Below are 25,180 nucleotides of genomic sequence, written 5' to 3'. Positions count from 1 at the left end.
TCTTTACTGAGTGTTTATTGAGTGCCAAGCATTTTATATAAGTGGCCTTCTCTAGTTTTCACAACAGCCCTGCGAGATTTGTATTTTCTCTATAGATTAAGGAAACTTAGAGACTCAAAGTTATTAGTACCTTGAAATGGATCTTACCACCATCACATGGCAGAGATGGTCTTCAGACCCATGTGTGTTGAACTCCAGAGCCTATGATGTGCTTAAGCAAATTGTTAACCTACTGCCTCAAGACAGGACATTTTGAAATGCAGGTCACTGTGATGTTTACTACAGTCTCACTTCTCGGCTTCATATCTTGACTGTTTTTCTTTGGTTTTTTTTTTTTTTTTTTTTGGTCTTGTGACTAGGCATAGAGATTAGGGCTAATTTGCATGACTATTTAACTCAGGAGTTAATAAATATTAACTCTCTACTGCTCTTTGCTTTTAGAGGATCTAACATTCAAAAATGCTATTATAGATGCAGGAAGTAAAAGTAACATGAAAATATTTAGAAGTTGTTGAATTATGGGTCCTTTGTGAAGGACAGATTTGATTTGCCTTTGCCTCTGTTTCTGCCAAAGGAAGACTAAGGACACACACTGCCTAGACTGGTTTTGATGTCTATTAGATGGATTTCTCCTGAGAAGTTTAGATAATCTCTGATATTTATATAGTGGCAATCATATCCCTGGCACTTAGCAATAGCCAGAAAGAGATTAGATAAAAGACCCTTAAGAGATTAGTGTAATGTAACCCAGACTTTGATGCATCTGTTCTCTGTTGGCTTTCGAAGTCAGGTCCCACATGCTATTTTTCCCAGGAAATACAAGGGACAATTTCAGGGTCCTCTACTATGACTGTTTTTTCTGTTGCATTGTTTTTTAATGTTATTGTCTTGGTGCCTTGATTTTCCTTGACATAAAATGTTTAAACCCTCAATTTCCTTTTATTTTGTAAATTCACTATCATCATATGAGGGCTCTTTAAATATACCTCAGACTATGACCACTATTGAGATGGACCTCTATCTTAATCACTTTTTTAAGAAAAAAAATATGATTAATTTCACCTCCTCATACTCAGACTCCATTCACATTTTTTCCAGAACACTCCATTTCTCTTCAACCCATTCTGTTTCTCTTCAAACCAGGATAATTGGGGCAAAAAGGATGCTTGGTGATTGGTTGATAGTGTTGGGATAAAAAGGAAGCCTTTCCACATTTCTTTGATTATTTTTACAGATTGCCCAATGTTCCGTTTTAAAGACGGCTCCATTTCTTAAAAGCCTGAGAGTGATTGCTTATACTAATCCTAATGTATATCTAAGCATACGGGCCTCTTGGCCCAGTTTCTGTGTTTGAAACTGAATTCACATTGAACCCTACCAGGTCCCTGCCTGCTCTCCCACTCCCTCAAACACCCATGAACACACATACACACAGATTTTTTTTTTTCGTCAGTATATGTTCCCTAAGGTTCAAAGCATCCTGTTAAAATACCCACACACATTTCTTAACCACTAGCACCCTTCCTGGTGTCAAAAGGAGTGCACTCAATCCATAGGCGTTTCTTACAAAGAAAATTAAAAAAAAAGAAAGTATGTTTATCTTAGTTTACAACCAGTTTTTCCTATATAATATATTTAGTTTTATGTCCAGTTCATATTTTATAATCTCAATCCTTGGAGCACTTCCTATCTGAAACAATGTCTTTGATGAAATATGACATGAATTTTGAAATCTAGTAATATTATAATTGTAACTTTCCATTGGCCTACTCTTTGATATTGGCCACCTCTTCATTTTCATTTTAAATGTTATTAACTAATATTACTCAAAGAAAGTAAAGTTACTAAGAGGAATGTAAAATCACTGAAAGAAAATTATTCTGAAAATTCTCTTAGGAAGAAGAGGGAGGCAAAATAGAACTGCCTCCTCTGAGGTTTGAACTCAGGACCTTCAGATTATGAGACTGACACGCTGCCTACTGCACTAAGGAGGCAGATTAGAGGTACTGCCCCTGTGAACACTCCTCTCCTGACACAAACAGACAACGTTTTCCTTTGAAGATGGAAAAGCGGTAGAATACTAGAATCAAATGTCTTTTATGGTTTTCAAAGTATATTCCATTGATTAGCTCGAATTGTCTTTCAAAATTGAAGTTGCTTTAATTATATAGATGGAATTTTCTAGTGTAGAGATGCAATACACTAAGATAAAGTTAACTAGTGTTTTTATATGACCTTTCCCTTATATTAAGCTTCTTTCCCTTAAAGATCAGGAAAGAACTAAGGAAATGGCAGGAACACTTTTTGGAGGAGGGTGGCTTGCAAAATGTTGCTTATTGTCCTGATATTTAATATAACTTAATTGAGAAGAATACAGCTCAATTATGTCCTTTATTTGGAAACAAACGATAGCATTTTCTTGAAGCCCTGGCTGAACAGCCATGCCATTCCGGGCAGGTCACATAAGGTAATTTCTGTAACCTTCTAAAGCTCCTAGTAGTTTTGGATGATTTTTCCCTGCAGATCTTCTCTGCTTTCCCTGATGACTAGTTAAGATGAAAAGAGAGACTGTTTCCAGTCCAAGTAGGTAAAAGAATGACTAGGTACAAATCTAGTAAGCCAGAACAAAGAGAAACGGGCTGGCAGACCTGGGTGGGACGAGGAAGGGAGGTTATTTATTTTTAACTTCTCTGTAGGGCCATCTGTGTGTTAGATGTAAGCACAATGTGAAGTTAACTTCATGGAAGAAGGACATTGATTTAAAGGAAACCATATATTAGTTATTTAATTTGCATATCCACACATCTTCAGTATTACTGTTTCACTTTAGAAAACAGAGCATTGATTGTTTGCCTTTTAATCAGCAGCTACCCCAGCTGTCATTTTTATCAGTTCCATATTGTCAGTGATATTTATTCATAATCATCCTTTTAAGAGCTCTGAATTTAAGGTTGCCAAAGCCTATGCCATCCAGAGGGCAGGTAAGACAATTATTTTGTTAGCTGAAAGAAAAAAAAATTATATATATATATATATATATATATATATATATATATATACACACACACACATAACATTGTATAAAACTCACACCCACTTTGAATACAAAATATGAAACACCAGAAATGGATCACAGGGAAGGAAAAGAGGGTCAATAAAGGAACATGACTGAGGATGGATACCCTACCAGAAAACATGATGACATTGGTGCTTTTTTATTCCTGAGAATAACAGATTTAGTAAACTGTCGTGTTAAGGATAAAAAACACAACAATGACACATCAAATGTTTCTGTTGTTTGTGGAGGAAACTGGCAAAGTTAATTGGTCAAGACGCTCAAGGTTTTATCTACTGAACCAGAGTGTAAGCTCCTGTAGGTCAGGAATCATAGCAACTTTTTCTGCACGTACGTCCTTTTTAGAAGGTACTGGCAGGATGCTATCTGCCTCACTGACATATAAAATGGCCCTGCCTGAATCCACTTCTCACTCGGGTCCCTAGACATGCTTCTGACTGGGGGCAGAGGGTACACTGGACATCAAAGGGTTGCCAAAGGCTTTTCTGCTGTGGAAGGCTGAGGAGCTCTGGATGATTCTTTGATCTCTGTCTCCCTCCCTATCCCCCACTGCCGCCACACATACATCACAGTCAGTCTTCCCCAGGTCCCACCCCGTGCCTCTGCTCTCCTCAGCTGCTCTCACAGAAGACATCCTGGTCTACATTAAGGAAGGAAACTAAACAAGAGTACAAACAATCAACCTTCTAATCCAGACAAGCTGCTATCATAGCCTTTGGCTCCCTTATCTGAATAGAGAAAACATTGGTGAAATCTTTCAAATCTCAGTAAAAAAAAAAATCAAGAGCAGTTTTTTTTTTTTTCCTCTTCATTTTATATAGAACCCAGACTCTATTGCTATCTTTGGCTCGCCCGTGAAAGAATCAAGAGGGAAAATTTCTAAGAAGGCAAATCTGAAGTATATACATCTAGCTATAGAATTCTTGAAAATCAAATTTTAAAAATTAAAGTTTAAGTCTATTGTAAATGAATATGTCCTGAAAGCGCAGCATTTCATTAACTGCAGTGTAAAAGCAGAGGCTGGTTTCTTCGGAGAACAAATTGATAGGTTTGTAGTCAAAAAGTATGTAAATGTTAGAATCTCTTACACACTCGAACACACAATAAGAGTAGTTGAAAGTAAACTTCAATTTCATCAAGAGAGACTTGGTTGGTCCAATATAAAATATTGTCTTAAGTGTATAAGGAGTTTTAGCATCCACTCTAATGAAAGAGAATAGAAAATTGCTAGCTTTGATGTTTTAGATTTCAAATGCCTAGAGGAAGAACTGAACCCCATGACCTTCCGGTGACTCTGCTCTGTGTGGGAAGGTCATTCCAGTCCTTGTATCAGCAGATGGTGTCCACACTGGATTGAGTCCCTAAGTCAAAGCCGGTATCACATCACTCAAGTCTGTTCTGCTAAATAGTAGTAACATAGGCTTATCATCAACACTTCCCCCCTAAATCAGACATTGACTAGCTTAATTTTACTTCAACTGACAAGCACTGAGAATCTTCTATGTGCCAAGTTCCATGATGGGTGTATTGGTAGGTGTAAGAAATAATAGAGCAAAACTGAAAGATTCATTCCCAAATTATATTTACAACTGGTGTTTCATCCTCTGGCTTTTTCTGTTATATGAAAATTGAAAGGTTCATAGAAGGCTCATCATGTAAGGTCTTCCTCTTAGGCTTAAGGAGAAACTGGATTATTTTGAACACAGCTGTAAATACTTGGGCGTAATTTCTAGGCAGGGAGATGTTTTAAATCAGATAAAATAGTATATAGTACGTTCATCTGTAAATGAGTATAAAGGTTTTTTTTCCCTTTGTTCCTTCATAATTATGCTGGCATTTTTCAGCCATTAAATGTAGATGTTCCCCAAAGTGCTACCCTCAGTCTTCAGATAGAAGAGACAGATGTTCTTTTTTCTTATCCTCTCACACTCCATCTATTGTCATCTTAAAGCAAATGACTTCTAATGTCTCTCTTTCCCAGATCTCAGACATCTAGCTCATTTACCTCCCCCAATGCTTTCCTCAAATATCCCCTTAACTTAATGCCTACCCTTACTACTTTGACTAAAATGACTATTCTCTGCCACTGCACCCCAAATCCCATTATCATGCTCTATTTTTTCATAACACTTAATATACTAAATAATTCAATTACTGTTTATTTTTTATATTCTACTGTCTTCCAACCTGTTATAGAATGTAAACACAAGGAGAGCAGGGATTTCATCTGTTTTGTATCCAATGTATATCAAATGCCTTAGAAAAGTTCCTGGCACACAACAGTCCCTCAAAAATATTCTTTGAATATATGAACAAATCAACTCCAACTCCTGAATCAACTATTTCTGTTAAGTATCTTATTTTCTCATTAGGTTCAAAGTTTGAGTTCCATGTCTAACCCCTTTTTCAGTTTTCTCCATGTATTCTGTGAGTCAACACGTGTTGACCATGCTTCATTAATGGTGCTGCTCATGTCTTTCCTTTGAATTCTATTTCCACTGCCAGAAGCCTAGGTGAAATTCCCACATTTTCTTTCCTGATTGAAACACAACAGTTTCCCTTTCTCTAGTCCTTCCCTTTTATAACTCATTTTATACATTGCTGCCTTCCTAAAACATAGCCTTGACTATGTGATGGCAGTGCATTGATTCTTTCATCAAATATTTATTAAGGACTTCCCTGGTGGTGCAGTGGTTGAGAGTTCGCCTGCCGATGCAGCGGACACGGGTTCGTGCCCCGGTCCGGGAGGATCCCACATGCTGCGGAGTGGCTGGGCCCGTGAGCCATGGCTGCTGAGGCTGCACATCCGGAGCCTGTGCTCCGCGACGGGAGAGGCCACAACAGTGAGAGGCCCGCGTACCGCAAAAAAAAAATCATTTTGGCAAGCTGGAAATGTTTAGAAGGACAAAGCCATTTTTTCCCATCAATAGGGTGCAGTAAATCTGTCCTGAAAAATGGAAACTTTTAAATGAGTATATCCAAAAGCTCCCCAAAGTTCTTTATTGGTTCAAAATCTTTTTGCTATGTTGACAAGAGCCTTTGAGACAGGACTTAAGAGACTTTTTAATGTCCAGGTCTTATGTGGAACAATAATAACAACTTAGCCTCTAAAATGCCACATTGTTGGTTTTCCACTGTTGAACTGAATGACTGTTAAGATGATGTCTACTTGTATATAGCTGAAGCAGACCAAATAGGATATGGAAGAAAGAAACTGGTGTCTTCAGTTTTCAAGGCTCATTAGAAATGCGGTAATGAATTTGCTCTTTTCAAAAATTCTGAAGCTTACACTTACATTCATGGCTGCTTCATCACAGAAGGTATAAGAAACGCTTTGCAGGCCTGGAAAACTGGAGAGAGACCAGTTCAAATATCCCCTAATAAGGACTGTGTGATTCTCAACTTTTAGAAAAAAAGACCTAGAAAGTGTCAGCCAAACAGAGACAGAGCTTCAGGTATCTCTTGATCCGAAAGTGTGAAGTATCTGGGTTTGAGATACATTCTAAATTATGTCATATTTCCTTTCATGTTATTCCACTGGTCACAAACTTTCAAAGTCTCCCATTGAGTGCTAATTTCCTAACTCTTCTATAACTTTCATTCAAAAAATGACTCGGATCTTTTACGTATCAGATGACTAGGTAAAATGTTAACAGAGTAACTCTGCAATTACAATTATGTCATGAAAAAACTTCTGATCGTGCAATTAAGACCTTGGTTTGAAATCCATCTCTACTGCCTACTAGATATGTTATCATTATCTGTTTCTTTGCCCTATCTGGGTTCTATTTGCCTTATCTGTTGGTGAGCCATCAGTTCAACAGCATTACAGGCAGCATTAGAGTGAGTGCTAAATGAGACATCGAAGGAGTTCAGGATTTGGGGGGAAAGCTGGTGCACTCTGGGAAGTTTTCAAAAGAGGGAATAATCCGAGTTGGGCTTGGAGAGATGGATATAAATGTATTTGATCACTGGAAACAAGGCAGGGCTTTCCAATCAGGAGAGATAGTGGAACTCAGGCAACACTGACTCAGGCTGGCTTAAGAAGTGAATTCAAGTAAGAGACTGGGAAAGGCACTTGAATCCCTGAATATAAGGCCAAAAATATTAGGGTTTTACTTATGAACAACTTTGATTTTTGAATTCAGATATACCTCAATTTGGATCCTGACTTTGCCAATTTCTAGAGACCAGAATCTATACAAATTATTTGGCCAATATGAGTCTCAGTTTCTCAAACTGTAGTCTAAAGATGATAATAACTTTCAAGAATGCTGATGGAATTAGAAAAGATAAAAATGTAATATTTTTAGCACATTACATGCTACATATTCTGGTTGTTTGATATCGACTTTCCACTAGCCTCCTCTCCAGGTCCTTTATCCTCCCTTCTCTGTGTTGCTCTGTTCCCAGGGAGGCTGGCTTCTGTGGTCTGCATCACCTTGGTTTCCACACTCTCTGGCTTTGGGTTGGGCTCGGTCAATGGAAGGCCCTGGCAGGAGATCTGAAAGTGGGAAAAGGTACAAGCCATGGAATATTTTTCTGCTCCTTCCTTATTTAGGAAGTGATTCTGTCCTTCCATGACAATAGCCTCTGTTGGTCAGGAGCTTCTCCATGGCTCCAGATATCACCAAGCTCTGATAACATAATTTCTCTCCTTGCTCAAGCAGCTTCCCTTGATGCTAGTCTCCAGTTGCCTCAACATTCCTCATTTTTCTCCTAATCTTGTCCATATTTTAAAAGAAGTCATTTCATTAAAGTCCCTTATTCTGTTTCTTGCTGAGACCTTGAAAATGTACTGGATATGCTTTATTATTCTAATTATTGTTACTGTTTTTATTCTAATAGCATCAAACGCCACCACAGCGTAGACACAACATAATAGGAGTCATGCTTTAGAATGTTTAAGGCTGGTATGATATATAGGATGCACTCTAAGGAGGAGAGAAGAAGGAGGCCCAAAATAATTTTAATATAAAAACTAAAACCATGGGCTTCCCTGGTGGCGCAGTGGTTGAGAGTCTGCCTGCCGATGCAGGGGACACGGGTTCGTGCCCCGGTCCGGGAGGATCCCACATGCCGCGGAGCGGCTGGGCCCGTGAGCCATGGCTGCTGAGCCTGCGTGTCTGGAGCCTGTGCTCCGCAACGGGAGAGGCCACAACAGCGAGAGGCTCGTGTACCGAAAAAAAAAAAGAAAAAAGTGCCTTCAGTTTTTAAGTAAAAATAAAAGAAACATTTTTCATTTTCACCAAGAACTTTATTGAACAACATATTCACCCTTTTATTCCACTACCTTCTGCCATTTTTCAGGCAACTTCATAATTGCATCTTCCCAAAACTTTTTATCTTTTTGAGCAATGAACTGTTCCATGTGCCTTTCACAGTCTTCCAGGGAATTGAAGTTTTTTCCATTAAAAGAACTTTGTAAAGACCTAAAATAAATGGAAATCCAAAGGTGCAATGTCTGGTGAGTACGGCAGATGAATCAGAACTTCCCAGCCAAGCTGTAACAGTTGTTACCTGGTCATCAAAGAAACATGTGGTCTTGCGTTATCCTGATGGAAGATTATGCATTTTCTGTTGACTAATTCCAGACACTTTTCATCGAGTGCTGCTTTCATTTGGCCTAATTGGGAGCAGTACTTGTTGCAATTAATCGTTTGGTTTTCCGAAAGGAGCTCATAATAGAGGACTCCCTTCCAATCTCACCTTCACGACATCACCTTCTTTGATGAAGACCGGCCTTTGCTGTGGTTGGTGGTGGTTCATTTTGCTTGCCCCACGATCTCTTCCATTCCACATTATTGTACAGTATCCACTTTTCATTGCCCGTCACAATTTGTTTTAAAAACGGAACGTTTTCATTATGTTTAAGTAGAGAACTGCGTGCAGAAATACAGTCAAGAAGGTTTTTTTCGCTTAACTTATATGGCACTCAAACATCAAAGCAATGAACATAACCAAGCTGGTGCAAATGATTTTCAACACTTGATTTGGACATTTTGAGTATGTTGGCTATCTCCCGCGTGGTATAATGTTGATTGCTCTCAATTCATCTCTCGATTTGATCGCTATCAACTTCAACTGGTCTACCTGACCGTGGAGCATCATCCAGCGAGAAATCTCCAGCACGAAACTTCACAAGCCTCTTTTGACATGTTCGATCAGCCACAGCACCTTCTCCATACACTGCACAAATCTTTTTTTTGCATTTTGGTTGCATTTTTACCTTTCTTGAAATAATAAAGCATAATATGCCGAAAATATTGCCTTTTTCTTCCATCTTTGATATTAAAATGGCTACACAAAAATTCACCAATTTTGATGTCTTTTTTTAAATGCACACTGATATGACATCTGTCACATACAATCTCACAAAATTGTTTCGAATGAAGTTTAAGACAACTAAGTGCTACTAGAGCCATCTTATGGAAAAAAATGAACGAACCTTTTGGCCAACCCAATAAGTCATATGGAAACATCCTGGTCAACAGGCCCACAGTTCAACATACTGGAATTAAGTAAGTCTGTACATTTTAAGGAGTGAGGATGGTGAGAATCAGACTGAAAGCTGTTGTAGCATATGAAAAAATATATAGGATTTATGATCACAAGTATATTTCTAGTTCTTAGATCTGCCATTTCTACACTGTGTGATTAGAGTCAAGTCAGTGACTAAATTAATGCATGGCATAGAATAAATTGTATAGATTTAAAAAATGCTGTGGGGTATAATAAATAATAATAATAAAGGACTACAAAATTTTTATTACATGCTTTGAGTAGAGCTTTTATAATCAGAAGAACAAAGAGAAGTGTGTGTGTGTGTCTGTGAGTGTGTGTGTGTGTGTGTGTGTGTATATACTCGTTCATTATCCTTAGTTTCTTCACTTTAACTATGGTGGAAAAAAATTATAAATCCTAGGATCATTTTGAAGGTTTAGATACATGTACAAATATAATTTGTTAATGGTTATCACACCCCCCACAACACACACACACACACACACACACACACACACACACACACAGGTAACACTAGATATCTGATTAGCACTAATTACAATCCTTGGAGGATTTCCATTGCCTTCCTTAGCAGCTTGTTACTATTTAGCCCTCACTTGGAGGCCCCTGCCTATGTTTATGAAACAGTTCCAAGAGCATCTGTGGTCTTTCCTCTTCTAACCATTCGCCTCAGATGGAAACGTCCAGATTTCAAATCCTAGGCCAAGTAATCAGAGATGGCAGGGGACACTGAATATGAGATCTAGGACCAGCTTAAGCCTGCTGCCTCAAATTCAACTAATAATGTTTCTCTTCTGTGGCTTTCAGACTCTGGTTCCTCAGAGGCATTATTATAGGAATATATATGTAGTAACACAGTCAGGCTTCTTTGTGTAATTATATATTTATATATATAATTATATATATATAATTATATAGTTCTGATATGCAAAGAGAGAAGTACCTTCACTGTTGCTTAAGTCTGGGTAGGAATGGGAGAACAGGGGAGAGGAGGCTTTAAAGAAATAAAGATAAGAGAACAGAAGATAAAACACTGGGAAGCTGTGTCATGTCAACACCATTCTTTCAGATGAGATAAGACATTTAAAGCACAGCACCTGGAAAGAGCCACCTGTAAATTCTCTCCAACTGATAGCTATTTCTACAAATGTGAATTTGTTTTTGTTAGTATCAACTTAGCACATTAGATAAAACATAAAACGTTGAAAAATAAATATCATTCATAATCACACCACCTGAAATTTTAAATGATTACCATTTGTTCATATCTCTTTTTATATTATTTATTTAAAAAATATGCATTCAGTTTTTCATAAACTAAAAAATGTCCACGTGTAATGTTCCCATTCTCTTAATACCTATTTAAGTTACAAATACTGACTATGAGGGGACAGGTGACTGGATCAGTTAATGACATATCTTAGGGTCCAAAATAAACCCTAAAGGACCACCGAGCGTGACACATCGGGCAGAGAACTGGACGGATCTGTTTTTATTTAACTTCCCCGTAAGAACATCAGGTTATAGATGTGTCTCTAAGACTAAGAATATCTCCCCACATTCTAAAGCTATTCCTGCCCATTTGCCCTCCACCCCTTCTCAGAGTCAAAATAGGAGTAAAGAATCCTTTCTCCTGGGTTGAATCTTGGTCTTAGGTAAAATTATAAAGAACTATCAAGGAATGAATAAGCTTTGAAATGTAGTCCCCTAGACTTGGTGTTGAGCCTTATTTTAGACAAAATCTTTACATATCTTTCTTTTTTCAGCAAATCTGCTTAGCCTTTGTAAGAGTACGTAAATGGAATTTGACTAAAAATAGAATGAATTTAGCTTTATTTATTAAGTGACTGGAGTCTTTGGCTCTTTATATACTGTTTAAAAATAGGCAGTGGGGGAATTCCCAGGTGGTCCAGTGGTTGGGACTCCACGTTTCCACTACAGGGGGCACAGATTCCAACCCTGGTTGGGGAACTAAGATCCCGCATGGCACACAGCATGGCCAAAAAAGAAAAAGAAAATAAAAACTAGATATTATTTTTTTTAATTAAAAAAAATAAAAATAGGCATTGGCATGATTCTCAGTGGTATCATGTAGCATAATGGCCAACTGTTCTAATATTGGTGCTGATTCTTGCATGCAGTGTGACTTTGGGCCAGTTTAATCTCATTGTGCTTAGGTCTGCTGATCTGTAGAGTCAGATAATAATATTACCCAGCTCATAGGAATGGCATGGATTAACTAAAGTAACACATATATTATAAATACTACACACACACACAGAATGTACATGTGTGTATACACGTATTTTTTTGTTTGTTTTTTAGATTTCTGGCTGCACCATGCAGCATGTGGCATCTTAGTTCCCTGACCAGGGATCGAACCCACACCCCCTGCATTGGAAGAGTGGAGACTTAACCACTGGACCACCAGGGAAGTCCTGTGTGAACTATATAAAGCTTTAAGTGTGGCACAAGATCAGCACTATATAAATATTAGTGTATATATTTTATTGTCATTTTTATAATTACTGCCCCCTTCACTTAGCAATTCCCTTTCATTCATCCTTTTATTCTGTGAACTATAGAGTAAATAAAACTCTCAAAACCGTGCAGGAGTTTCCCAGTGATTTTCAGCATCAGTACCCATTTTTACAATAGGTCATACACCTCCTCACAAGACTGTTTTACCCATATCAGAGTTTCAGTGTGACAGAACCATTGGTTACCAAATAGATTTACACCCTGTCTTCTTCCCTGTTGGCAGATAGCCAATACTGATCACATAGCTATTCTCCCTGGCACTCAGAGAGGTGACTTGTATCACTTTCTCAGGAGTTGAATTGAATCATGATCAGTCTAATTCAATCATGGAGTACCTAATTGATTAAATCAGTGATCAGTTTGGTGACTGCCATGTGGACAACCCTGGTTGATAAAAACTAAGGGGAAAGCTTGGGGCAGGGGCGAGGGGTGGGGACATGGAGAGTGGAAAGCAGATGGAGAGGAGCAGGAGCTTAAAGATTTTCCTCCATAATTAAAGGAGGTCCTGGGAGGAAATGTCTCTCTACAGTGTCTTCTGTTCTGAGGCCTAGAACACACATAATATAGAAGCTTTCACAGCTCAACCCACCACCAGTCGCTCCCATCAAGCCTCTTAGATAGCCTCATCCACCAAAAAATCAAAAAATCCCTAGCAACAAATGACAGTGAAAACACAATGATCCAAAACCTATGTGATGCAGCAAAAGCAGTTCTAAGAGGGAAGTTTATAGCTATACAAGCCTACCTCAAGAAACAAGAAAAATCTCAGGTAAACAATGTAAGCTTACACCTAAAGGAACTAGAGAAAGAAGGACAAACAAAACCCAAAGTTAGCAGAAGGAAAGAAATCATAAAGATCAGAGCAGAAATAAATGAAATAGAAAGAAAGAAAACAATAGCAAAGATCAATAAAGCTAAAAGCTGGTTCTATGAGAAGATAAACAAAATTGATAAACCATTAGCCAGACTCATCAAGAAAAAGAGGGAGAGGACTCAAATCAATAAAATTAGAAATGAAAAAGGAGAAGTTACAACAGACACCCCAGAAATACAAAGCATCCTAAGAGACTACTATAAGCAACTCTATGCCAATAAAATGGACAACCTGGAAGGAATGGACAAATTCTTAGAAAGGTATAACCTTCCAAGACTGAGCCAGGAAGAAACAGAAAATATGAACAGACCAATCACAAGTAATGAAATTGAAACTGTGATTAAAAATCTTCCAACAAACAAAAGTCCAGGACCAGATGGCTTCACAGGTGAATTCTATCAAACATTTAGAGAAGAGCTAACACCCATTCTTCTCAAACTCTTCCAAAAAATTGTAGAGGAAGGAACACTCCCAAACTCATTCTATGAGGCCAACATAAGCCTGATACCAAAACCAGACAGAGATACTACAAAAAAAGAAAATTACAGACCAATATCACTGATGAATATAGATGCAAAATTCCTCAACAAAATACTAGCAAACAGAATCCAACAGCACATTAAATGGGTCATACACCATGACCAAGTGGGATTTATCCCAGGGATGCAAGGATTCTTCAATATACGCAAATCAATCAGTGTGATACACCATATTAACAAATTGAAGAATAAAAACCATATGATCCTCTCAATAGATGCAGAAAAAGCTTTTGAAAAAAGTCAACACCCATTTATGATAAAAACTCTCCAGAAAGTGGGCATAGAGGGAACCTACCTCAATATAATAAAGGCCATATACGACCAACCCACAGCAAACATCATTCTCAATGGTGAAAAACTGAAAGCATTTCCTCTAAGATCAGGAATGAGGCAAGGATGTCCACTCTCACCACTGTTATTCAACATAGTTTTGGAAGTCCTAGCCATGGCAATCAGAGAAGAAAAAGAAATAAAAGGAATACAAATTGGAAAAGAAGAAGTAAAACTGTCACTGTTTGCAGATGCACAAAAATAAACTCAAAATGGATTCCAGACCTAAATGTAAGACCGGACACTATAAAACCCTTAAAGGAAAACATTGGAAGAACACTCTCTAACATAAATCACAGCAAGATCTTTTTTGATCCACCTCCTAGAGTAATGGAAATAAAAACAAAAATAAACAAATTGGACCTAATGAAACTTCAAAGCTTTTGCACAGCAAAGGAAACCATAAACAAGATGAAAAGACAACCCTCAGAATGGGAGAAAATATTTGCAAATGAATCAATGGACAAAGGATTCATCTCCAAAATATATAAACAGCTCATGCAGCTCAATATTAAAGAAACAAACAACCCAATCCAAAAATGGGCAAAAGACCTAAATAGACCTTTCTCCAAAGAAGACATACAGATGGCCAAGAAGCACATGAAAAGCTGCTCAACATCACTAATCAGAGAAATGCAAATCAAAACAACAATGAGGTATCACCTCACACCAGTCAGAATGTGCATCACCAGGAAATCTACAAACAACAAATGCTGGAGAGGGTGTGGAGAAAAGGGAACCCTCTTGCACTGTTGGTGGGAATGTAGATTGATACAGACACTATGGAGAACAGTATGGAGGTTCCTTAAGAAACTAAACATAGAAGTACCATATGATCCAGCAATCCCACTACTGGGCATGTACCCAGAGAAAACCATAATTCAAAAAGACACATGCACCCCAATGTTCATTGCAGCACTATCTACAATAGCCAGGTCATGGGAGCAACCTAAGTGCCCATCGACAGACGAATGGATAAAGAAGATGTGGTACATATACAACAGAATATTACTCAGCTGTAAAAAGGAACGAAACTGAGTCATCTGTTGAGACATGGATGGATCTAAAGACTGTCATACAGAGTGAAGTAAGTCAGAAAGAGAAAAACTGATATCGTATATTAACGCATGTATGTGGAACCTAGAAAAATGGTACAGATGAACCGGTTGGCAGGGCTGAAGTTGAGACACAGATGTAGAGAACAAACGTATGGACACCAAGGGGGGAAAACCGCGGTGGGGTGGGGATGGTGGTGTGCTGAATTGGGGGATTGGGATTGACATGTATACACTGATGTTTATAAAATTGATGACTAATAAGAATCTGCAGTATAAACAAAGAAAAAATAAGTTTTCTTTTTTTGAAGTTTGTCTCCCTCACTCTATTATAATTTTTTTAAACTCAAGAAGGGTAACTTATTAATCTTTGTGACACCACCCTGTATTTCCCCAGCACAACCTCAATGCTCAGATGATCTGAACCTACTCTTTGAAGCCTTCACTGACCCCGGCAGCATGAATAACTTCCTCCTCAGTGTTCCCTCTATATTCTGTTTATATTTGATCAGTAGGACACCAAAATGGATCAAATACTGGCTCTAGAATCAAACTGTCTGGGTTTCAATATGTACTCAATTTTCTTTCCCTGTTATACTTCTGTTTCCTATTCCGCAAAATAGAGGTATCCATAGTGACAAACTTTTAGGACTACATGAGCATTAAATAAGTCAATTCTTGTAAAACATTGTAAATAATGCTTGACCCATAGTAAATAGTTCTTAAATTTGAGCTATAACAATTCTATTATTACATTTAAATGATTTTAAAGCAATTAATTGTTTAAACATCTGTTTCACCTACTAGATTGTGAGGGTAACTTGGGCTGGGAGTCTACATTTCCATTTTCCCATGGCCAGAAGAACACCTAGCACATAGTAGGTGTTCTAGTCTTAAGGAAAGTTTCCTAAAGTGAAGCCTAAAAAGAAGGAAGGAAAGAATGAAGAAAAGAAAATAAAGTATTTGCTTTTTTTTTTTTTTTTCTTGGCATGGGGAAGAACTGAATGACCTATAAACTGGTTACCTGTTTCTCCCCCATGTCTAAATTCAAAATCTGCCCTGAGCCTACTGAGGAGGCTTATCTGTGAAGGCCCATCATTTCTCTGCTGCACAAATGATGCTTTCAGCCAGACGGTACTATCATGATACAATGAACTCTATATTACGGGTGAGCAGAGCCCACAGGCATAGTGAGCCAACTGAGGCCTCTGACAACATCTCCACTGTGTGGTCACACAGCCCGGCTGGAGCCTCAGAGGAACTGATTATATTGTAGAGATGGATCTTCCACAGAGCGTAGAACTCCCCCTGCCACACCAGGCTGCACAAAATGATCATATTCATGAGGTCCGCACAGTCTTACTTGTTTGAGAGTCTAAGAGCTCACCCCACACCCGGGTACTTAAGCATTTGGCTTATGGCCTCTTAGATGCTTTATAATAGAAACTTGAGATCAGCCAGACTCGGCTCTCAGGAAGTGGTCGTCAGGAAAAGTTCCCCAACATATCAAAAGAATCAGAATGGATTGAGTTTGGTGGGTTACAGTAAGTGACCTTGCCTTTTGCTATCATTCAAAATTTTCTGGAAAACCTGAAGTCAGATTCTAGAGCTGTGGCCTCATTCAAGGATGTAAGCACATACATAGTCTATGTTGGACAGTTTAATCCTTTGTTATTCTGATACTGGTGGAAATGGCAGCTTCCTCACTGTGCAAAGCTTAATTTCTTTGCATATATCAGAGAGAGCAGTTACATCTTCAGAGAAGCAACCCAGCTTTTTGTAGAGTATCTGCAATAACCTTATCACCCTTGGCTGTTCTGTTTACATTCTTTCCCAGATTTTGACCCCACCTGGCTAATTCCAACCCTCTCTGATGACAGTCAGGTCCCTGTTCTGATCCCTGGTCTAAGTTCAATGTCTATTTTCTTCTCTTTCATATTATCTTGTTCTGTTCCTCCAATGTACTTAACACAATTTGTAATTACACATTGTAATCTGGGTTTTATTTAAAGTTTATCTCTCCCAGGATTGCTCTGAGGACCCCTCTCTGCATAAAGATCACCTGGAAGACTTATTAAAATGCAGACTCCTGGACATCATGCAGACTTTCAGAATCATGATTATGTGAGGTTAGTCTCTCATATTTTTTATTGACACTAAAGTTTGAGAAGTGTTTTACCAAAATTTATGTTTGCTGAGGGCACAGGTCACGTCAGTTGCACTAAGCTCTGATATTCCAGCGTTGGACTTAGTGTCTGGCACGTAACAGGCCTATAATAAATTCTTTTTAAATAAATGAAAATAAAAATTTGAGTATCAAAGACCCAGTTATTAGTAAGTCTAATTCTTCTTATGAAGAAACTGAAAGACAAACTTTAAGCTTACTTCAACACCACAATTATTGAAAGTTGCAAAGAGAGAAGTTGTGTTTGATACCCTTTATCCCATGTAAAAGGCCTTAGAACCTTCTAAGTGGGAACTCCTGAATTTCAGCCAAGAAGTTGATATATTGGGAAATAGATTTTGCAACGCTCTAGACCTGACTGGCACTCATTAGCTCTGACTTTTGCCAATTTACTGAACTTTCTGAATTCCAGTTTCTTCATCTATAAAGCAACAGCGGTGCTAAAATGGAATCGTGAACACACAATTAAATACGAAGATACAAACATAGAACTTGCACTATTCTTGGCTTTAAAGGACAGTCAATGAATGATAACCCTTGTCTGCCCGATTCCCTGGTTCAAGCAAACTGTTTTAAAAACAACCCGGTCTGTATGACAGACTCTAGGTCATATAGAGCAAAGTAAGTCAGAATGAGAAAAACAAATAGTGTATATATATGGAATCTAAGAAAAAAAAAAGGGTCATGAAGAACCTAGGGGTAAGACAGGAATAAAGACACAGACCTACTAGAGCATGGACTTGAGGATATGGGGAGGGGAAAGGGTAGGCTGTGATGAGGTGAGAGAGTAGCTTGGACATATATACACTACCAAGCATAAAGTGGATAGCTAGTGGGAAGCAGCCACGTAGCACAGGGAGATCAGCTAGGTGGTTTGTGACCGCCTAGAGGGGTGGGATAGGGAGGGTGGGAGGGAGGGAGACACAGGAGGGAAGAGATATGGGAACATGTGTATATGTATAACTGATTCACTTTGTTATAAAGCAGAAACTAACACACCATTGTAACGCAATTATACTCGAATAAAGATGTTAAAAAAATAATAATAAATAAATAAATAAAAACAACCCGGGAACTTTTCGGCAAGCAGTCAGCACCCCCTGCTTTTTTTCTTTCATCATTCTTAGTAATGTTTAGGGAGCATGGCAGTTCTTAATTGGAATTTTAAAGGATAATGAATATAGCCTTGAACTTGGCGTGGCAGGGTGTGTTTTCTTGATCATCACCATTTTAGGACTATGAGAGGCTTAGGACGATCAATGTGCAAGAGATTTGATTTGGAAACTGAGGCTGGGCCTGGGAAGATCCAATCACAGAGGAAGCTTCTGAGTGGGGAGTATGACCTCTGGCTAAATCGCGATGATGTATTCTTGAACACCATAAGATAATTCATTAAAAAAATAAGCAACTAATAGGTATATTTAGGACTGCTAGATACTTTAATAGTGCCACAGATATGGATAATATTCAGCCATGGCAAAGGAATACAGAAAATCAATACTCTATTTTCTCCTTTACTTAGTTCCTTAGAGAAGGCATTCTAATTGTTTAGCTCTTTTACTGGAAAAAAAAAAAAAAAAGATGAGACTTGAAAGGCTTAAGAAAGCTTTGGCAACTCCATCTTTTCCAGCTGTGTTAACAAACTTCTGTGAAGCAGATGGGTGGCTGGCTAAAACACTCAGAACTGCAAGCTCTCTTAATCAATTGACACTTCCCAGTGCTATGAAATCCATAATAAAATTAACCCTCCCATTGCTGCTCTGGGAACATCTGGGGTTTGTTATGTCTTTTTCACTTTCACTTCAACTATTAAAAGGAAACTCAATTCAATAACCCTTATTTTTTCTCTGCAAAATTTTCTCTTTTCTTTGTAGATACTGATAGCAAAGTCAGTTGTATAACTTTCCTTAAACAATTGATCCCTGTCACATTGGAAACAGATGATATTGGCATCAACATACACTTCGAATGTTAAATAACACTTGTAGTGCTATTTAGAACCAGGACAATCAGTGAACCTATAGTTCTCTATAGATACTTCCTAAATAACATAAAACTATAATGTTCACAGTATACAAGTTCTTTTATTATTCAGTGATATTCATGAAAATACAGAATGTTTATATGGGCTTGATAGTTTTCAAGGTACTTCCACACACAGTAGTGTTTTTGAATATGTAGGCATTGTATAACAATTTTTATGAATATTCAAGCACAAATGATTGTGATAACATATAGGCTTCCTACTTTTTTTTTTCATTTGGTTGCATTCTTTGTCTTTCTATCTTAGTTTCGGCACCCAATGGGGGTGAGGATAGAGCGTGGACAGCAGCTCCAGACATTGTTATTAGTTCTTAATTATGGGTCTATCTGTTCTATTACATTCTATGGGAGAAGCTGTGTGCATGAACTTAAAATAAAAGCTGGGTGACAAATAGGGTGACCAACCAAGTAGGGTGTCATGATTTGTCCAAGATTGTCCTTAATTTTAAGTCTGATAAATCTAGCATCCCATGAACCTCCTTAGTCCTGAGCAACTAGGACAGTTGGTCACCAAAATCCATGGTAGGTAGCACCTTTTTTGTATAAAACACAAAATAAAAAAGGTAAATTTAACGTGGTTATGAGTAAATATTTGTCCCCAAATAGGGCAGCACAAAGTTAAATATAGAATAAATATCCACATGAGTATCAGATTCATTTTGCTTTGAGCTCGTGACTAGAAGGTAAGTTTTCTTTGACAATTCTATTGGAAAATGCTTCTGAGTCTTCATAAACATGACTGTTTGTTTCCCTGTTGATATTTTATTATGTGCAATGAAAAACTGAGATATAAATGTCAGGGCATTAAAAAGTGACATCTCCAATATGTGTAGAGTTTCTGACCAAGTTAAAAAAAAACTCACTGAGGCTAATAGTTGTCAAAATGAATGTTGCTTTGCCCTCCTTAAGAAAGATTCTACCAGGACTTCCCTGGTGGTCCAGTGGTAAAGAATCTGTCTTCCAAAGCAGGGGACGCAGGTTCAATCCCTGGTCCGGGAACCAAGAGCCCACATGCCCCGGGGCAACTAAGCCCAAGTGCCACAAACTACAGAGCCCATGCACCCTGGAGCCTGCACGCCACAACTAGAGAGGATAAAAAAACCCGCACTCCACAACTAGAGAGAAGCCCACGCACCACAGTGAAAGATCTCGCGTGCCGCTATGAAGATCCCATGTACCGCAACTAAGACCCCATGCAGCCAAAAAAAAAAAAAAAAAAAAACATTCTACCATGGAAGAGGATTTCATGGGGCAGGTTTAGGTGGCTTCCTAGAACCTTACCTTCCAGACTTTTACCTAGTACCTATGCCAACACCCAGTACCTTTTCCTAGTTCCTGGCTCTCTATGCTTGTTATTTTTACCTAGTATTAATGATAATAGGAGTAGTTATCCCCTATTGGAAACAAAACAAACTATATTCAGGACTCCTAGATGGTATTAGAGTTCTGTATTAATAGATGTTCAACAGACTTTATCTCTTATCCCTGAAGCATACCTAGAAAGGAAATATTATTAATCCTTACAGGTGAGAAAACTCAGAAATGGTATTTGAACTCTCGTCCAATTATTACATTCCTACTAAAAACAGCCTACAGTCCATTCTGAGATTGCTTATGATGAACATAGATACTTGGAGTCACCAAAAATCCTTTTACTATAGAACTTTCTCTCTTTTCCCAGCCATACCTTTTGCTATCAGACTTGATGAAGAGAATAGCCAGGTAATGAGGGGCCAGGAGGTCATTTTGGCTCTGTAATTTTAAATGGTTTTAAAATGGTCACACTATTTGCAGGACAGGAGTAAATGTTTTAGTGAAACCCTTCAAAAGGGACTCCGATTTTCTTATGAGTTCTTGGAAGACGATCAATACTGATGTATATCAGCTTACTCACCTCTAAGTTTTGTTTTATAATAGTGTAGGCTAACTTGTGGGGTAGCCTCCCTCTGTTAGCATCTCCACCAAGCTTCCACATCATTCACTAAGTTCTCAGTCCTAGCTCTGCACCAAAATGATCTGCGGAGATTTAAAAATAAAACACAAACAAATTCTAAGGCCCCATCCCAAACCTACCAGACCTACTGATTTTAGAGGTGGCAGTTATATTTTTCAAAAGAATCACAGGTAGTTCTGATGCACAATTAAAGTTGAGGGCTGATGCATTCTTCATGCAACACATGGTTTCTTGTTGGTATAAGAATCTTGAAGTCCATGCTAGGTTTTAGTTGATTGTGTCGAGATGTTGATTAAAGGCCATTTGTCCCACTTTAGCAGCTGTTAACCTCAATGGATGATCCCATTCACTTAGTTTTTATCACTCTTTTATTTCCATTCCTCCTCATTATCTTAGAATACTCTGATGCTCTGTCCTAATCGAAAGGTGTTAGCTCATTCTTGAAGTAGGACTCAATAGTTCTCTTTAGCAAAGAGAGCAGGGGGTTTGTCTTGAGTGAATGGAAGGGCAGTGGGAGGGAAGAACATGCAGGAAGCAGTGATTCTGAGTCCTTGCTCAGCTGTGCCTGGAGTTCAACCAAGAAGGAAAGTTTACTAACATTCCAGAATCAACCCAGAGGCCCTGAGTGGGCAGGCAGGGATACCCTCATTTAAATACTATGGCTTTCCGTATATGCTGCCTTAAAACACAGTAACCAGAATCTCAGCAGAGAAAGCCCACTTTAGGATTTAAATTAAGAACAGGAGGTTTAACTTAACTCTTGAGCAAAAGCAGAAATTCAGTTAAATTGTCATCATGCCCTAACCCTGGGCTAGAGAAAGTTCTTTTGATGCTATGTAGGTATCAGGCATTAAATCAGTCAAAACAGTTCACAAATCACTAACCCAAAGGCATCACTCTGATAAGATGTTAAAGAGAAATAATGACAATAATAATGATACTAACACCTCATATTCTGCAAGTCCTTACTGTGGTAGGCTTTCTTCCAAGCAACTTACATGCATTATATCAGTTTTTCTGATTACCTTATGTAGTGACTGTTACTGTCCCTATCATGTAGATGAGGCTTTTGAGCCTCAAAGAGTTCAAAGCACTTATCTAAGGTTGCACAGTGAGGAAGAGTCAGAGACAGGATCAAAATACAAATCTGACTCACTTAAAAAGTTTATAGTTCTATTTCTTTTGCTTGCTTCCAAAAGACCATATTTTATTAAGCAGGGATATCGGGGAAACTTAGTTCAAAAACTTACTGCAATGCTTAGAAAGAATTTTCTGTATAAAGAGCCTCCAAGAACCCAACCAAGAAAGAATTATTACTGAATTATCAGAAAGACCTTTCACTGATCATTCTGAAACATGTACCCAAGACTGAATATTATACCTAGGGTCTTATATGTTATTAAACTCTCAGTTATGTAGCTATTCGTTCATTTTCGAAATGGGTTCCTATAATAAGCAACCTTCTCCCTCCTCGCCTGTATTTTTCTCCAAGTGATAACCTCTCAATTTAAAGGAAAGTATGTTTTTTCAAGTCAGATATTTATGTCTGTGTGAGATTACTTAAATTGTCTCAGTTCTCTAAGAAACAGAATTAATAGTATTGGGATGAGCTTCTAACAAATTCCAAACAATATGCTTCTCTGCACTATAATTCTTCTCTGACAGCTCACCAAGATGGTGCATTTAACAGTTCCATAAATTTGTGTAATGGTAAACAAGTGACTAATAAATGTCTGGATGCTCAATGAAAACATTCAAATGAACATATTGCAGAAATAAATAAATGGCCATTAAAAGCTTAACAGTGACTGTCATACATGTTAACCCATAGCCTGGGAAAACATGGTGGTTTGGGAAAATAAATGGACAAATGGACAGATTATTAATGGCTGTGCTTTTAAGAATGGATGTTTATTCAGCAACATAAATAGGACCTACGTCCAAAGAGGAAGTCTCTCAGCTTCTGGCAATCGCTATCATAATCTTATAATAATCAAATAATAGAACGACAAAGCTCCAGTAAATTTCAACAAGTGGTCTCTTCTGCCCCTTTAAGTCCTCTAGGCTGTAGTTTTAAAAACTGTTCTTTTTATCTCTAGGGGAACCAATTCAAGACCTACCCTGATAATAAGTTGTACCACCCTACAAGTTTAGAAAACATTGTATATTAAATAATAAAATGTCCCTCCTGCTTGCCATCATTTAATCAGCTATCTCACCTTAATTCACTTTTTGTAGTTTCTCTTGTATCCATGCTGTGTCCAATATCCCAGACTAATGTCCCATCCCTGCTCACCAAAGAATTTTTGATAGTATCCTCGTTGATACTCTCCCTTCTTATACCCTCTTCTCGTTAACCTTCCTCATGTTAGCCTTCCTAGCTCAAGTCTCTAATCCCATTTCTCCCTTGCTCAGAAATATTCAATGACTGAGGACAGACTAAAATCCTAAAACCTTCACCTGAAATGAAATACCTTCAATAACCCAAATCTAAACTATTTTTATGTGGAAGTTAGGAGTCTAGGTTGCAAGTGATAACCTAATTTAAGTGGCTTAGGACCAAAAAAAAAAGGAAGGAAGAAAGGGAGGAAGGGGTTAATTTATTAACTTCAATGTTGGCCTCAGCCACTTGAGCTCCAAGTGTTTCAGTGATGTCACTGGATTCTCTCCTGCTCCTTCCTTTGGCTCAGCTTCTCCTCTGCTGGCTTTTTGGCAGGAAGACTCTCCAAAAGAGAAAAAAAAAGAATGGCTGCCAGCACCTCTGGTCTCAGATCCCATCCTATAGTAACCCCAGGGGAAGTGGCGCCTCTTTTAAACTAATGCCAACCAAAGTCCAAGGCTGGTAGTTTTTTCCTTAATCCATCACTGCTGCCAAGAGGAAGAAATACACTGGCTGGTCAGGCTTAAATCACTTGCCCAATTTATGAGACTAGGATTAGATCAGCCACACTCCCTTCAGAAGGGCTGAGAGGGAGAGAGGGATGGTTCCCCAAAGAAATACTGTGGCTATTATGACATAAAAGAGATACAAATCTTGGTCAGTTAAAAACAACAGATATCCACTATCTACTCTTCTTTCCCTCAACTTTACCTCATATTTATTGTAGGGGTCACGCCAAACAGAAGTGTCCAAGTGTCCATTGTTCTCCGTATTTCTCTGTCAGTGTTTCTTTCTTTATTATGTTTTCTCAGAAATCTTATCAATTCCTCAATAGTAAGTTGGGTTTAAAACAAAAAAACAATTAAAATGCTAACTTGTGACTTTTTAATAGCGTTCCCAGACAAAACTACAAGACGCCCAGTTAAATTTGAATTTCAGATAAAAAAATAACTTTTTAGTATAAGCATGTCCCAAATATTGCATGGGCTATACTTTTACTAAAAAGTATTTGTTGTTTACCTGAAATTTAAACTTAACCAGCTGTTCTGTATTTTTATTTGCTAAATCTTAGCACCCTATTCTCTAAGAAAATACACAGATTTTTCCAAATTTATTTGACCAGAGACTTATTTTTCCTCAAACTCTTCCTACATGGGTGTTGCACACTTTGCTTCAAGAGAAGCTATGGTAACTCATATTTCAATAATTTAATGAAAATTCAGCATTCTATGCCATATACAGTCATTTCATGCCACGTGTAGTTTTCTTAGTCACTGCCCTGTGGAGTGAAATTATTTTCATTGAAGAAAGAGCTGGAAGAATAAGGAAGGAAACACTTGACACGCAAAATATATTATCCCAAAATAGAAATTTATGTCTTATGAGCAATACAAACAGAAATTGGGGATTATTTCATATATTTGCCCCTGACTTGTTGAGCATGACTAAGGCTGATGAAAAAATACTTCCAAGACTCAGGGACAAGTATATTCTTAAAAAAATAATACCTACTGAGTGATGAAAACATTTATATCTCTTCCTTTTACATAACACTGAAAGCAGAGATCCACCAGCCACCTCTTAGCCCATGATGTGTTATGTCAAAAAGATTCACTAGAGGCTATTTGCACTTGTAATTTAAACCATCCTATAAATTAAAAGTCTGTGGGTATGTGTG

At 38.0% G+C, this 25,180-nt stretch overlaps 1 non-coding gene across 1 annotated transcript; it reads right to left on the bottom strand.

Moving 5' to 3' along the window:
- Nucleotides 1-1,921: 1,921 nt before the first annotated feature.
- On the bottom strand, nt 1,922-1,994 carry TRNAM-CAU (transfer RNA methionine (anticodon CAU)). The gene has a single exon. It is a non-coding gene; the product is annotated as a tRNA-Met (tRNA).
- Nucleotides 1,995-25,180: the final 23,186 nt, after the last annotated feature.

This window comes from Aethalodelphis obliquidens, unplaced genomic scaffold, assembly GCF_003676395.1.
Source record: "Aethalodelphis obliquidens isolate GAN/ISIS:26980383/991018 unplaced genomic scaffold, ASM367639v1 scaffold41, whole genome shotgun sequence".
NCBI lineage: Eukaryota > Metazoa > Chordata > Mammalia > Artiodactyla > Delphinidae > Aethalodelphis > Aethalodelphis obliquidens.
Note: the sequence above shows the minus strand (reverse complement) of the source record. Positions and strands in the feature narration are given on the sequence as shown.